Source organism: Salminus brasiliensis, chromosome 9 (assembly GCF_030463535.1).
Source record: "Salminus brasiliensis chromosome 9, fSalBra1.hap2, whole genome shotgun sequence".
Taxonomy (NCBI): Eukaryota; Metazoa; Chordata; class Actinopteri; order Characiformes; family Bryconidae; genus Salminus; species Salminus brasiliensis.
Window position 1 is genome coordinate 10,043,163 of NC_132886.1, and position 16,327 is coordinate 10,059,489.

At 39.9% G+C, this 16,327-nt stretch overlaps 1 protein-coding gene across 1 annotated transcript in view; it reads left to right on the forward strand.

Annotated features, from left to right (window-relative positions):
* Positions 1–16,327, forward strand: part of actn3b (actinin alpha 3b) — a 45,903-nt gene that overhangs the window by 2,527 nt on the left and 27,049 nt on the right. The gene's annotated exons all lie outside the window — the stretch shown is intronic.

Sequence of the window (16,327 nt, forward strand, 5' to 3'; positions counted from 1 at the left end):
TAAAACCTTACCGCTCCTCCTATATCCCTCTCTCCCCCATCCTTAAGCCAGACTGTTCTGCACTGTTCTGCTGGTGCTATCACTCTTTCTCACTGCGGGAGAGAAGTGGCACCATGTCAATTGTCACTATTTTAATGGCAAGACATTTTTAAGGACAAACTCCATGCACCGAGGGGTGTCACGTGTCTGCCATTTCTAACTGCAAGGCTAGTGTGATCACAGAGTGACTGAAACCCTTCAGCTGTGTGTGTTTATCTTAAAGGTGAATTCCCTATAAAAGTTAAACCCAGCATGTACAAATCAACCCAGCGGTAAAGTGAAAAACGTTATATATATTACTTAACTGATCTTGATCTTAATTGGGGTTTTGGGGGCTGCTGGTTTTAGCAAATCCAGAAAATGTCATGTAATCTAAACAATTCCAACACACTCATTAACAGAAGTGCCACACATGGCTCCTTAAGTGAACTGAAGAACCTGTGTTATGTGTGTTAGGAGATTTGGAAATATAAAGAACCTTTTAAAATGCTATGTAATGTAATGCTTCTATGAACCCCTAAAAATGGGGTTCCTCAAGGGTTCCTCAGTAAAATCAGTTGTTCTGTATTGAGGATGATAACCTAAAGATCCACTTAAATGCATGAATTGTTCATTTCCTGGTTAAATAGTTCTTCAAATGCAAGAAAAGACCCTTGTCGGTGGTTCTTTATAGAACCTCAAAATCACTTTATCTAGCACTAAAAGTACAAAAGTAGTTCTTTAACCTTTAATAAAGGTTCTTCACTCTCACACATCTCATTTAAAATGGTTCTCTGAGGAACAATCAATTGACAGGTTGTCGGGAATGAAAGGGGATTCACAAAGAGCCATTTTTACCACCTTGATTTTGCTCTCAGATGTTCCTCCAAGGTGTAGCTGAACATTTCCTCACTTCACACCAGTCACACCAGTTCATTTATTTCTATCATACTACATTGAATTGAGAAATGAAAGGGTTAATCATTTAATTTAGTTCATTTATTTTTACAAGGAAGCAATATATCATTATTTTAGCACCTCATGACCTTCTTGATTATAGATATGAATAACAGCTTAGTTATGTGACACATCAAGTCAAGCTTAATGAAGGTTTAAAGGTTTAATTTAATGTTTACAGTCCAACAAGCCTTTTTCTTTAGTACCAGCTACTGTTTAAACTCCCCCCCATCCACACGAAGCCTTTAATTTAGTAAGTTCTGTCACCTCAGCATTAAAGCGGGGACGGCCTGGAGCAGAGGGACCCCTCACACTCTTCAGTTATGTGGAGAGCAGCTTAAGGAGCTGATATCATCACATGAATATAGAAAGGGCATCATTTTGTGGTGAAATGAATATGAAAGGGGGGCTTCTGCACCTGTTCTTTCCCCCTACCAGCAAATTTCGACAGAACACACACACACACACACACACACATGCAAACACTCTCGCACATACACACACACAATGTGGGGCCAAAGTCATGGTAATAAAGAGTTTGTCAACGCGTTTCATCCGATATGTTTCCATAGGCAGCAGAAAATAGACATGACTTTTCTCAGCGTATCCCTGCTGTCGACTTGTAAATTCTGAGTTTGATTCTCATGCCCAGTCCTTTAAATAGCGGATGGCCTACAGTGTCCCTAGCGGCCTAAGACTGTCTGGGCTGCTTTCTTTGGGGAAGCACAGAGAACTGAGTAAGTCTGTTTATAGATGCAGAACTGTGTGAAATGAATTATGAGAATGAGCAGGAAAAAGCTGCTTATCTGGGTTAACACTGATATTAGAATAAACACTAATAATAACATTCCTACAGAGAGTGGTGGAGGTTCTCTATCACTGTGTTCATCATTAGAACATCTCCAAAGTTCTCCTCATGGAGTCTAGTATTATTTAGAGTTCTCCTCAGATCAACACCTGGTTTGGTGGTAAATCAGGGCTTAATGATGGTAAATCAGGTGAGCTGCTGCTGCTGCTGCTGCTGATGGAGTTGAACACATCCTCCACGCTGTGCTGGCTGGACTGGGGGGCATCCAGGAGAAACCTGGAACCAAGCTCTGGTCCTCAGACTAGCTCACAAGATCTCACCTACTTTAGCTACTTTACCTGCATCTTTTCTAATGAGATCTGAAGTTTTTACAGTAAAAATTCTCTTATTGACCAGATTAATGTTTTAAATAATGTGCTCAGGTGCCTAAAGCCTCTGCACAGCCCAGTACTGGCTAACCTAAAGCTTTCATATCTCAGAAATGAACCATTAATATAAATATGAGTGATAAGGACAGTAGATATTACAAATGTCCCAAAAAGACTTATATCATGTCACGCCAAAACCTTGTATCTCCACATTTGAATACCAATTTTTAAGACAATTATTGTTTTTTACATTGTGTAAACTCCTAAAATCTTTTTTTACATTGACTTCCATTAAAAATTAAGAAGGTTCAAACCTTTAACTGTAAAGTTGCTAAGTTGAGATATGAGTTTTTTCTGTGACCGTGACGATATATAGGTCTTTATTGGGACATTTGCTATATCTGTTATACATATATGTCATGTACTTATAATGACTCATTTCTCAGATATGTGAGCTTAAAATAAAAAGCCAGTCATGTCAATACAGCTCATACAGCTCTAATAAATACTTGCTATTTTGGAAATCGCAGAAGTGGAATCAGCTGTAGTGACACAATGCTTGCATCAGGTCTGTCACAGTAAAGTACCATCAACTCACAGTCCAGACATTACATGTTGGCAAGCTGAGAAAACAGCCTGCTGTTAATTCCTAGTTTATATAGTAGGGATTTGCATAGGGCAGCAGTTTTGCGGTCTGTCAGTGGTGAGATAATGAAGCAGAGGCATCACTGCAGCCTTCCAAACAGCCCAGATATCCATATTGTGCTTTTCTGTCCCTGAAGACTTCAGTCTGAACAGTTTGTTCCACATCACAGACAGGACGTCTTTTTAATAAGGCACAATACTAAGCAGCCAATCAGAATAGAGGTCATTCACATATATATGTGTTGTCCTAGTAAAGTATGATAAATGAACAGCTTGATTCCAAAAGATTCCTGTTCATTTTTCTATTTATAGAAAAATTTTATTATATTTAATTTTAATTAAATAAAACAAAAAAGTGCAAATAATATGTATTCAATATGCCACTATGTGTCCTGTTTCTGTATGTTAACAAATGTAAAGTAAAAATAATTAGGCTGTGCAGAAGTGTGTAGGCATTTTAAACATATGTACTCTTAGAAAATAAAATAAAAAAAAACATGTAAATTCGCTTAGGTGTCCAAATGTTTGCATAAGATAGTAAATTGACCTGAAAAATATAGCACATGGCACCTGAGGGGACATAACATGTAGCAAATGGCACCTGATTACACATGAGAAATACAGTATATGGCACCTGAGGACATAAAATATACCATATGGCACATGGGGAGGATATGAAACATATAGCAAATGGCTCCTGAAGTGACTTAAAATATAGCATAAGGCACAGAGAGGTCATATAATATAGCATATGTTACCTGAGAGGACATAGAAAATGTAACATATGGCACATGAGAGGACATAAAGTTCTGCAGATGACACTTGAGGGGACATACAAAATATAACAAATGGCACCTGAGGGGACATGAAAAACATAGCATATGACACCCAAGGGAACATAAAATATAGCAAATGGCACTTGAGGGGACATATAGTATAGTACATGGCACCTGAGGGGACATGAAAATATAGAAAATGGCTCCTGAGGGGACATAAAGTATAGCATATAGCCTCTGAGGGGACATAGAAAAATATACATATGGCACATGAAAGGACATAAACATATAGCATATGACACCTAAGGGGACATCAAATATAGCAAATGGCACTTGAGGGGACATAAAGTATAGCACATGGCACCTGAGGGGACATGAAAATATAGAAAATGGCACCTAAGGGGACATAAAATACAGCAAATGGCAATTGAGGGGACATAAAGTATAACATATGGCACCTGAGGGGACATACAAAATATAGCAAATGGGACCTAAGGGGACATACAAATATAGCATATGGCACCTGAGGGGACATAAAGTGCTATACATATGGCACCTGAGTCAACATATAAAATATAGTATACGGGCTCTCTAACAATAATAGCTAAATTGACATAATTAATAGTAATAATAACTTTGGAGACCATCTCTCTTAAAAAAAACAATTTCCCCCAAAATAAAATTAATACAATAATAAAATGATTAATAAAATAAAAACAAAACAGTGAATAGAAAATGTTCTTATTGTTTGTATTTACAAAAAATGCTTAATGTTTATTTTAATGTATTTTTACCACTAAACTGCAGAACTAAATAAAACTGAGCTGTGGTGCCTGACAGCTATTAATAACTCGAGATCCGGCTGAGTGGTGAGTAAAAACAGAGCACGGCTTCATCACGTCTTTATGTGTTGCATTGCTGATGGGCTGTATGGATTTTGCTCTCTTAAAGGTCAGAGGTCGCAGGTGGCTTTTATATATCTTTAGTGGCCGCGCAAACGTAAACACATCATCGCTCGCACACCCAGCAGCGCAGTGCTGATTGCTAATTGGACTTGTGAATGAGGGGGTTACTTGTAGCTTAAGGAAACTATAAATATCCTCCGCCTCGCCCAGACTGAGGCCCTTATTAGCTAACAAACGCGTATACACGCGGGACCAGTCATCCCTGATCAAATTAAGTTGACGTCTGTTCGGCTAAAGCACGGGCTCGTCTACTTCTGCCAATCATCAGCCTGTGTCATGTTCAGTTCGTCAGATGAGTAGGGTTTCAGTGCTTCCATTGCTTAAGAAGACGTGCACAGTGAGGAGGTGGGATGGGGGAAGCTGCTGATGATGTCATGCAGGCTACTGTTCAGTAAATAAGTAAATAACCACGTTTACCCTAAGCCTGGTTATGATACTAGTACTCTGGATCTACTTTGTAGATCTCATTTCTTTTTACAGTCGGACACTTTGTACAGTGGGGCGGTGTAGAAAAGGAAGAGAGTGTAGATGTGGCCAGAATTAACAGAATTATCAATGACGCTGCAGAACACTGTAGAACTTCGGGAATGTGAGTCCTGGACTTTAAAAGTGGTGATCAAATCTTAAGACCTTAAAATCTCAAGGCTTATAAAAAACAAACATAACCATAAACATTAACATTGATTATTAAACAGTATGGGATTTAATATGAATGTAAATATTTATTTTCATATAATTTGATATACATTGTGTATATTATATATATATTATTTTCAATTTAACAGTAACACACACAATGCATATCAAATTACATGACACACACACTATGTATATACTTATATAGATACTTATATAGACTCCTAACCTTTGCAAGCTCTAGACCTGTTGTTTTTACAATGCTGTTTCCTTGCTGCTTACTGTTACTGTAAGTTTTTACAGACACATTTTGTTAATTTATGTGTGAAAATAAGTGAACAGATCTACAAGAACTAAAATAACATACAGAATTAATGCTAATTTCAAATTATCTACTGAATTTTAATAAACTGGGAAAAAAAATATAACAACATAAAGCAAGTCCTAATCATTTTATGCTTTATATGCAAGAAAACGAGCAGATTTGTCTCAATGGAGGATGCGTAGTGGACAGTATGACCAGGGGTGCTCAAAATTGTGCATGTGGCTTTAAATGAGTAATCCAGGGGAAAGCTACATGCAGAGATTCCTTTACTGAACCCAGCGATTACAAAACGACATGCATCCCAGACATGCTGTGTAGTCAGTGCTGTGTGCTCTAATGACTTGTTATCCAGTCGAGGACGAAGTTTAAAGTGTTTAAATTCGGGATTGTTTTTAATCTTATTAATTAAATGATATCAAATATTAAATATCCATGGAACTGTCTGATGAAAGGATTTTAGGATGTTTGGATTTTTGCTCTTTATTTATTTTCAGCTGTTATTAAGTCTTTTCTACCCACTAATAACCCACATTTTCCTGTTGATAGAGAATGACCTTTTGACCTCTTTCACCTCTGCCTGATTGACCCTTAGGCCATAAAAGCCAGCAGGAACATACTGAGATGGGATATATGGTAGATCTGTTTCACTTCTCTCCGGGTGATATACAGTATATCACTGTGCTATTTTTCACCTCTCCCAGCGATACACGATACAGCACTGTGCTCTATTCCACTCTCACATCCAGGCTGCTTCAGGACTCTGAGAGCTTACCTAATGCTAACATGATCACATTCAGCGGCTTACCATATGTTTCTTTCATCCTTAAAACCAAGCCCAGAAAACTCTGCGCTTACTTTTATACCATTAATCAGCAACTACTATAAAGACCTTTAGGAGTTGGAATGGCTAAATGACCTATCCTGGCTCCACCCATGAAGCCACATTCATCTAAATATCGTTAGCATTAATAATGTACCTAAAAAGGTTCTCCAAATGTAGGCGCTTTCCTTTTTGTCACAAACTGAACTGCTCACTGCAGTTTCTCATTACTTTGAATGACGTTTCCTCTGCCATTAGTGGGCGGAGCATGGTTATGTCACCACCATGGCATTCATGCTGCAAACACACCTATGGCCTATGTGACTTATGTGTAGACTGTTTTGTGGTCCATATTCGTTTTGGTATTTTGTGCTCTTGGGCTCCCCCTACAGTTGGGGAGTGCAATTGAGCTCCCCCCTCATGGACAGCTGTACACCTGCATTTGTTGACAAACTGAGGGATACAGAATTATCATCTGTAGTGAAAGAGGTCTGAGGACTGAGATGGTGGAGTAATACTATAGGATTTTACGTAAATGCGACTTTACACAGTTCAGGTGAAAGATCTTATGCAGCTCCACCAAAGTTCCACAGTGCAGTAATTCGAGCTTCAAGTACGGCTAGGCTCGACTCGCCATCCCTCAAAATCCACGAAAGACAAGCGTCCAGGCTTTTTTCTGTCCTGCACCAAAGTGGTGGAACTAGCTTCCCCTTGGTGTCCGAACAGCAGAGTCGCTCGCTGTCTTCAAACCCAGACTGAAGACCCTCCTCTTCAGAGAATACTTGGGCGAATAGCAGAGTGGTCTCCTTATTGACTTGTGTTTAGTAGAGTCTAAAAATGTTTTAAGTCTATTCAGACTAGCTGAGGTTTTTCTTGGGTAAATAGCAAAGCACTTTTGTAAGTCGCTGTGGATAAGAGCGTCTGCTAAATGCCTTAAATGTAATGTAAATGTAAATGATAGAGGCGTTATTCTCTATATTACAGTCAGTGGGGCATCAGCGATTCTGGAAAAACTGCAGATCAGGGCACTTGACCCTTCATCCACTGGTGACAACAGGTCCTGAGGCCTTAAACACTAAGGCTCCAAAGGGTCATGGGATACATCCTTGGCATTGCGACAACGATTTTCATGCCTACTACACTGTGGCCTTAACAGGATTTGACACAATATGAAGCGAATGTGATGACCTACATCTTTACCCGACCAATCATGGACTTCTGCTTAAGTGTTTTACCTGTGCTATACTGATCTGGTACTGATGTCACATGACTTTTGCGTCCTTTCTTACATGGAACAATTCCAATAACACAAACACACACACACACACACACACACACATACACACACACACACACTGAGAGATTGGAAAAAAAGAGAACGGGGGAGAGAGAGAGAGAGAGAGAGTATGCAGATCAAATAGCAGTTTCTATTCCAGAAGCTGTGTCCTTGTAGGGCAGCTGCTATAAACTACCAGAATGCACCAAGGCCTCAGGAAGGAGTGTGTGCCTGTGTGTGTGTGTGTTTGTGTGTTTGTGGGCATGCATTTTTGTGTATGTTTGTGTGTGTGCGTGCGTGTGGACTCGTTTATGTGTGGATTGAGGTATGCATTTTTGCATAAGTGATGTATGTATATGTGTATATGTGTGTGAGGGTGTGTGTGATGATGATGATGTCAGGTATGTATTTAAAGCTGGCAGTGGAAGTGTCAGAGGATGTATACAGTGGGTGCTACTGCAAAACTCATCACATGCTCCAGTCCAAGTCCTACAGTGATAGGTTTACAGCATGTTGCAGTAGAGGTGGGCGATACGGTGATAGTTTATCATTACCTCGAATACATTTTATTATCATGATAAACAATATGGACATAGTCAGTATGTAAAGAACACGGACAGATAGCTTGTTTTTATTATGAATCATAGAATAAATCCTGCTTAATCTGATCTAGCGCCGCACGATTTTATTTATTTCATTTGTATTTAAATCAGTATCCAAGGTTTTAGACAGTTGTTTTAAAAATATGACACTACTAAAGCATTATTAGCATTATTACCACCATGTTTTATATTTTCTGTTACCCTGTTATTGTATTATATCTGTTATTAGTGTATAAAACTACTATGAATTATTTGGTAACAGTTTAGAATATTATATGAGAGTAAGAACTGAAGTGTAAGTCTACGTACAAGAACTTTCTGATGACCTGAAGGCTCACATTTTTTCACATTTAAGAAGATATTTAAGACCTATTGGGTTCTAATGGTTTTAATGTTATACATGTATTATTTAATTATGAATTTTGTATAAATGTATTATTTTATATATATTTTATTATGTATTATATATATAAAACTTTGTTTTAAAAGTGTTAAAAATAGCTATTTATATATATATTTAGAATGAAAACGAATCAAGTGAAGATTAAATAATAATAATAATAATAACATACATTTATAATATGCTATCATTTGAGTTTGTAGAGAAAATCAGCATCATTCATTTTTTCTTGCCTTTTCCCCAACATGCTTTCATCCCAGACTGACTCACACCGATCAACCACAACATTAAAATCGTAACAGTAACCTGTCAAGAGGTGGGATATATATACAGTCAGATCTTGAAGGTGGTTTGTTGGAAGCATGAAAAATGGCAAATAGTGAACCGGTGACTGGTTCAGAGGCACCTAAAGCTCATTGATGTGATTCATGGAGGCCCCACCTTATGACTTACAGAACTTAAAGGAGCTGCTGCTAATGGTGGCAGATACCACAGAACACTGTCAGAGGTCTTGTGGAGTCCATTCCTCAGATAGAGATAGAGCTGTTTAGACAGCACAAGGTAGACCTACACAGTATTAGGCAGGTGGTTTTAATGTAATGGCTGATCGTATATATGTATCGTCCAGGGCAGACTTTAGAATTTAGAAAGGTTTGGGGTAGATAGACTCACTGTCAATCGCTGCACTGTGTGTCGAGTAGAAGGGAGTTCAGCTCGGCTATACCTCATGTATGGAGATCTATCTGGTTGCCATGGTAACTTTTCTTCCTCTGTGAGTCAGTGCTGCTATTCTGCAGTCCCAGCAGGCCGGTCTGATGCTGTGCGCAGCTCTTTGACATCACATGACTCTGAGACGGGGGTGGAGGTCCAAACCAGTGAGAGGAGGCATTTCACCAGTAGAGCTCCCCATAAACATAGTCAGGGATGAGGTCTTTCAGTGCTTACTGTTGGGCTTGTTGGTTTTTTTTTATCACTGAATAAATTGTTTTCAGGCAGCTTAAAGTTTAAAGAAAAGTATGTAGTGTTTTACACGATCATTTTATTGGTATGATGTCAGGTGGAGCTGCAGGATGCAGAGGTTCCTGCAGACAGTCTGTGTGTGTGGGTGTCTGGGGACCCGAGTTACTGTTGTTGTCACTGGTATTCAGTGTTAAAATCTCTTCACCATACCCTAAACACTTCAGATCAGCTGGATCAGACAACAGAAGGTGAAAATGAGGGATCTTATCTAATCCTGTAGAAGTGCTGGAGTTGAAGGAAACCGTCTGTATTTAAATTCAGCAGGGCGTCTCTCGATTGTAGACTTTGGCAGTGATATGGCACTTCCTCGAGAGGGTTCTGGACTTCACCTGACTAGTATTTTCTATACTATAAAGAACCGTGTTTGTAATAGAGATGTGTGAGTGTTAGTAACCTTTGAATTGGCAAAGAACCTTTACATCAAGTTAAGCTTGTTTTAACCATTAAAAGAGATCATTATTATAAACATGGTTATTTATAGAACCATACATGGCTCTTCTAAGAACCCTTTGTACACTGGTAAAAGTGGGTTCCATGAGGAACATTTAGGGGTTCTTCAATTTGAAACTGTGGAGGAACCTCTTAAGGCGCCCCTTTAAGGTGCTAAAAGTCCCTCCATACTTTTACCAGTGTACAAAGGGTCTTTGAGTGATGGCATACAAGGAACCTTCAATGAATCTTTTTCTTCTCAAAACCTTTTCTTAAAGGTTCCTCAAGGCACCTAAAGAGATTCCTATACAGAAGAACCCCTAAAGTTCCTCAATGCAGCTTTATTTTTAAGAGTGAAGGAAGGAATTCTCTATTAATCTACTGTAATAGTCTTGTGTGGTCTTCCAGGTCTTGTGGTGTTTTTGAGAATGTACCATATTGTGGATTTTGCCACTTCTGAAGTGTCTCCTGTTTTCTCAGCTGTTTGATGGCCTCATTCGTTTGCATCAGCACCTCTTTTGAACAGCTACCAAATGCAGATTCAACACTTGGAATCAACTCCTTAACTTATGAAATAACGAGGGACAAGGCCACACACAACCTGCCCAAGACACTTCCTAAAAGTCCATGTTTCAATAACTTTTGAGCTGATTGGAAAAAGAGGGAATATTCAATGTCTGCAATGCCCATAATTCAGAAATTGCTAATGCAATATTTGGGAAAACACCTTTAATTAAAGTAGAAAAAAGTCAGCATCTCAATCACACCCTGACTGCTGTGGTATCAACACGTCTCAGCTGACTCAGCTTAGAGTGATTTATTGCTCTGAATCAAAGGGTAATACACCAAAGGCTCCACAAACAAAACAACTGGTGGTAAAAATATATGAGACTGTGTAAAGGCATCTAGGAGTGCTGAGAAGTGGTCTATATCACCGCAGATTGACCCACATTTAAAACTCATTGATTTTATCACTTGCTTCAGGTGCAGGTGTTTGACTTAATGCAGACGTCCCCAACATACGTAATATCATGTGAAAAGCCAATTACACAAATAAAAAAAAAAAGCCACCCAGATTTACCTACTATACAAAACTATGTATTTCTTCCTTTAATGGCTACAACAACTGTTTCTGTCACTGTCACTGTCCAAATACTTATGGACCTGACAGTATTACTGGATTAATATGTTGAACACAGATATTTGAATATGTGCTCACCCTGCCTGGAGGAGAGTAACGTGTGTGTGATAGTTTGTGTGTGTGTGTGTGTGTGTGTGTGTGTGTGTGTGTGTGTGGGGTCTGTTGTAGTTGGACGTGAGTGTGGTGTGTGAGCAGCGCTGGCTCTCAGGCAGGGGGAACTGTTGCATTGTCACCGAGCTGAAAGACTGAAACATCCACAGCCTTATCATTCCTCCCCAACCATGACTCCTGTTTAACAGGTGTGAGCGAGGGAACGGCAGAACCAGTCTACATGAAAGCTAATGGCAGCCTTCCAGCCAGCTCAAACTATTAATACAATGTGTGTGTCTGTGTGAGTGTGTGTGTGTGTGTGTGTGTGTGTGTGTGTGTGTGCATTCCCTTTATTGTGTGATGCAGAGGTGCTACTCGACTTTAGAAAGGTGATAATACCCTGCTGTGTAGGAGCAGGGCAGGTACTGAGAGATATTTGGCTCAGTGTGTGTGTGTGTGTGTGTGTGTGTGTGTGTGTGTGTGTGTGTCAGGAATAGAATTATGAGTGGCTTGGTGCATGGAATGTATGTGACTGTGTTGTTAATAATAATATATAAAAATCTGACCCGCAGAAACACACACACACACACACCCCTACACACGCAAACATTTGCCCCTGAGTGTGTGTTCATGGGGGTGCGCAGATGTTTGAGTGTTATTGAGGAACAATAAGATTCCAGTGGGTGATTGTATTAATCTGACCACCTGCTGTGACCTAATCCTAATAAATACTGCAGATCTATTGAGGAATTTGTTGAGTCGCTGCTTTCTAAACATTAATTAGGGGTTACAACTAGAGCTGGGCGATATGGAAAACATTTATATCACGATATTTAAAGACATTTTTTCAGATATATAATATTTATCACAATATTTTGTCATGTAGATTGTCTATAATGATAATAAAATTTATCAAGATATGATCAAATATTGACATATTGCCCAGCTCTAGATACAACTAATTATAATAATGATAGTAATAGCTTTACAGCACCTTTCATACATGGGACTGTCAGTATGAGTTACAGTATGTGTAAATAAACACATTACCATTAAAATATGGTTTTAAAAAAACTCAGTTAATCTTCATAAACAGGCTGTTTATTTAAGTAGTAAGTCTGTATTTATTCAGAAAACACTGATATTAGAATAACTACCAGTGGAGCTATAAAATAACTGAATAGTGGGAGGAAGAACATGCCCGAAGCCCCTCCTTCTCCCAATCCTACACCCATCTTTACCTTCCATGCCTAATCTGAAGTTTTCACATCTCACCACCAACCCGTCTCCTCCTCTGATCTCGGTCATATCTTATTCCTAGCTCCACTTATCAGAGGAGGGTCTAGCCTTATTGCTCAAAGCAGGAGCTGCCTGAACCTCAGCCCCTCTCTTTTACAGTCATACAGTCTCCTCCAACATTAGCATTTGATAATGGAAAGGTCCGAACTCAGAAAATAACATTTGTACAAGTTCCAGTTCCAGACCGCTATATAGAGCGCTATTATACAAGCTAGTGAACGATTTCAGACATGCATTACATTATTGTAATACATTGTGGGATTGTAACAGTGCACAACAATAATTGGGCACTACGTTTTTGGACACCACTACAAAATACCTGCTTCTGGACTCCCCCTACAGTGATGGAGTGTAATTCACTTTTACTCCACTGCTGTAAATGCAAATCATACTCATATGGACAGCATACAGTACACATGCATTTCTTGACAAGCTGGGAGATATAGAAGCAGCACCTGAAGTGAAAGAAGCATGTGGACTGAGGCGCTAGAGTAATACTACAGGATTTTACACTAATATGTTCTAGAGAGAGGTTCTTGTGCAGCACCACCACAGTATACCATAGTGCAGTAGCAGTGTTCCTTATTACAGTCAGCCCCACCAGTTTGGACAGAAGTCCCTGTAGTTTTTGAAAAACACCTTAGTGTGTAATAAGCCTTTCCATCAGCCATGTCCACATGTATGAAGATAATAACTCCTTTAGGATTAGATAAAAGATCAGTGAAATGATGCTCAATCAGGCGCAGTGTGTTGATGTGCTTCTCTCTTGATTAATACATATTTTGTGGTCAGTGCTGATTATCGTACCTAAGCTGAAATGCCTGGTATTAACTTGCTAAGCTTGCTTATTGGAAGAGAGAGAGAGCTGTGAATCGTTCGTCCACATAGCTGACAGTGTGTGCGTGTGGTCATCATACTCCTGTTGAATGGTGTAGTGTAACACAATATCAGGTAATATAACGATACAATCTGTGTGTGTGTGGGTCTCCCAACACAACTCCAGCTGAGTAAACACAGGCCTCAGTTGCTCTCAGAGGCCTGTTCTCAGTTCCCCACTCTGGGAGGTTTAGCTTGTTGTGATACCATGCTCTGTCTGTGGAACAGGAATAGCGGGGTGGCACAGTGGTCACAGTGAGGACTGAGATGGAAACACTGTGGGAGGGCTTAGTGATAGAAAATTGACAGGTGGAGTGAGGGATTCTCTCAGACAGCAGGGAAATACCCAATATAATAGGATCTACCGGGTGTCTCGTCACAGTTCAGTCACTGCACTGTATTATTGCACTGTTAGCTATGTACTAATTCACTACTGAGAGCCTGTTTGTAGGACAGTCTAATGTGAAATCTGACATTTTACACCAAATAGAAGTTACAGATTACCTGAATCACTTCAACAAACAACCATCAAATTCTATAAATCTTCACAAAGGTGTCAAAAATTTTATTTATTGAGATTTTAAGTTGATATTTGATGTAAAACTCTGTGTGCGACTTTTGTTGGGTCACAAAATACACCCATTTACAACCCTGTTATTCGGCCCCACTAAAAAACACACCTTTGCTTTGATGGTGTTTGTTTATGCTTTTTAGGGCTCTATTTAGGGCAGTAATTTAATGAGCTCTGGTCTGGACTTGTCTGGACTTGGACTGGCTGGTTAACAGCACTGCAACAGCTCACAGGTAGGGTTGCCACCTTTCAGAAATAAAAATAAGGGACGCCAACCACAGCTCTTCTGGGCCATGACCACCACGGACCACCGACTACAAACATTTTGAATCTAGGAAATGTATATTTATTGAAGTATAATCATTTTCTCTGAACTAATTTATTTATTTATGAACTATTATTACATTAGAATGATTTTTTGTTTAAGTGGCCATATATAATATTTATATTGGCTAATACTACTGAATATACAATTACAATTTGTCTTGTAATCATCTCCACTGACGCTGTCCAGACAAGGATGTGCCTCTTCCTACTCATGTCTGTGTTGGACATTTATGGAAATACAGAACAAAATTGGTTCAATACGGGACGCAACATTTAAGTGCCAAATGAAGGTCAATTCTGTATTTTATAGGACGCGTGGCAACCCTACTCACAGGAGCCACGTAGCATACCATAGCTTAGCATAGGTTTGTTTTCAGCACTGTAATGATTTTTAAAATAATTGTCAGGTTCTTACCGGCTCATGTTTCTGTCCTCTCAGTGTCCTCTCTGAGCGAGATGTAGTTAGTTGAAGAGATTGTAGCCGCTCAACTGAAGTTAGCTTTTAGCCTAGTTTAGCACAGTTACCCACAATGGCCCTGTTACTAGTGGTGTTCCCCTGGTAAGCTACAGTTAACTTTTAGCCTAGCACAGTTACCCACAGCGGCACTGTTATGAGCGGTGTTTCCCTGGCTGGCTATGATTAGCTTTTAGCTTAGCACAGTAACCCACAGTGGCCCTGTTACGATGTAATGGTAAATGACCGTCAGGTCAGAACATCTCCAAAACATCAGGCAGGTCAGGTAGGGTTCTTCTGGAATGCAGTGGTCAGTAACTACCCAAAATGGTCCAAGAAAGGATAACCAGTGAACTGGCGAGAGGGTCATGGGCACCTAAGGCTCACTGATACGTATGGAGGCCCAACCTCACAACCTTACAGAACGTAAAGGGTCTCTAACGTCTCAGTGCCAGATACTACAGCACAGTTCTGACCTGTTGAGGCATGGACTCCACATAAGCACTGAAGGTGTACTGTAATATCTGCTGTGGTGGCACAAGGGGAACCTACTCTGTATTAGGTACTAATGTTATGGCAGGAGGTGTAGTCAGTGTTTGCCAGTAATGACCTGTGAGCTGTAGAAGCTCTGTTCTGGTAACTCACTGAATCACCACTACCCAGTCTTCTCCATGGAACCACACTGCTCCTAGTGGCCACTGATAGAAGGTAGATGACCTCAGCAGCAGCATCTGCTCTTTCTGAAGCTGCGCTGTGTTGTGGGGGTAAAACAGGGATGTGGAAATATCTGAGGTGGGCAGTGCTTTTGGAAGGAGGGCGGGGGTGGGGGGGGGGTGATGACTTCATTATTTAAAAATGGAGGGGTAAGACAGAGACACTGGTGACTAACAGGTGAGAAGAAGGGATGAGTGCAGTTAACAGATCAGGACCACCAGCTGCACACACACACATACACACACACACACAAACACTTTGTGTTTTAAGACACTGACAGTCAGTGACTTCACTGTCAGTTATGTTATAAATGGTGACAACTGACACAATTTGCGTAAGCCTCTGTTTATAGAAGGTCTCTCTCTTACACCCCCCCCCACACACACACACACTCTGCTGGAATCTTGCTCTCTCAGCTGTCTCTCTGGTGTCCTATAGCCCCCCGATTTAGCCTCCTTCGCCCCTCCTCCCCCCTTCTTCTTTCCATTTCTTCTAACCTCGTTCCCCACCTCTCTCTCTCCCACCTCTTCACTCTTTCCTCTCACCCCGCCTCTCCTCAGGTCCCTGTTCTCTTTTCACTCCATTTGTTTCTCACTCTTATTAAATGTAATAATAAGTATCATGCTTAGGTACTGTAACAATAACCACACTATTAAAAGGGTTTTTAGACCAATACTACAGCAGGACAAAACCCATTTAGGAACTTTACATTTTTTTATTTTTATTTTGTGTCTAATCTTTTCCTATTGGGGTCAATTAAACCCCACACTAGCAATTCTCCCGACACTAGGAAGGTAAGGTAACACACAT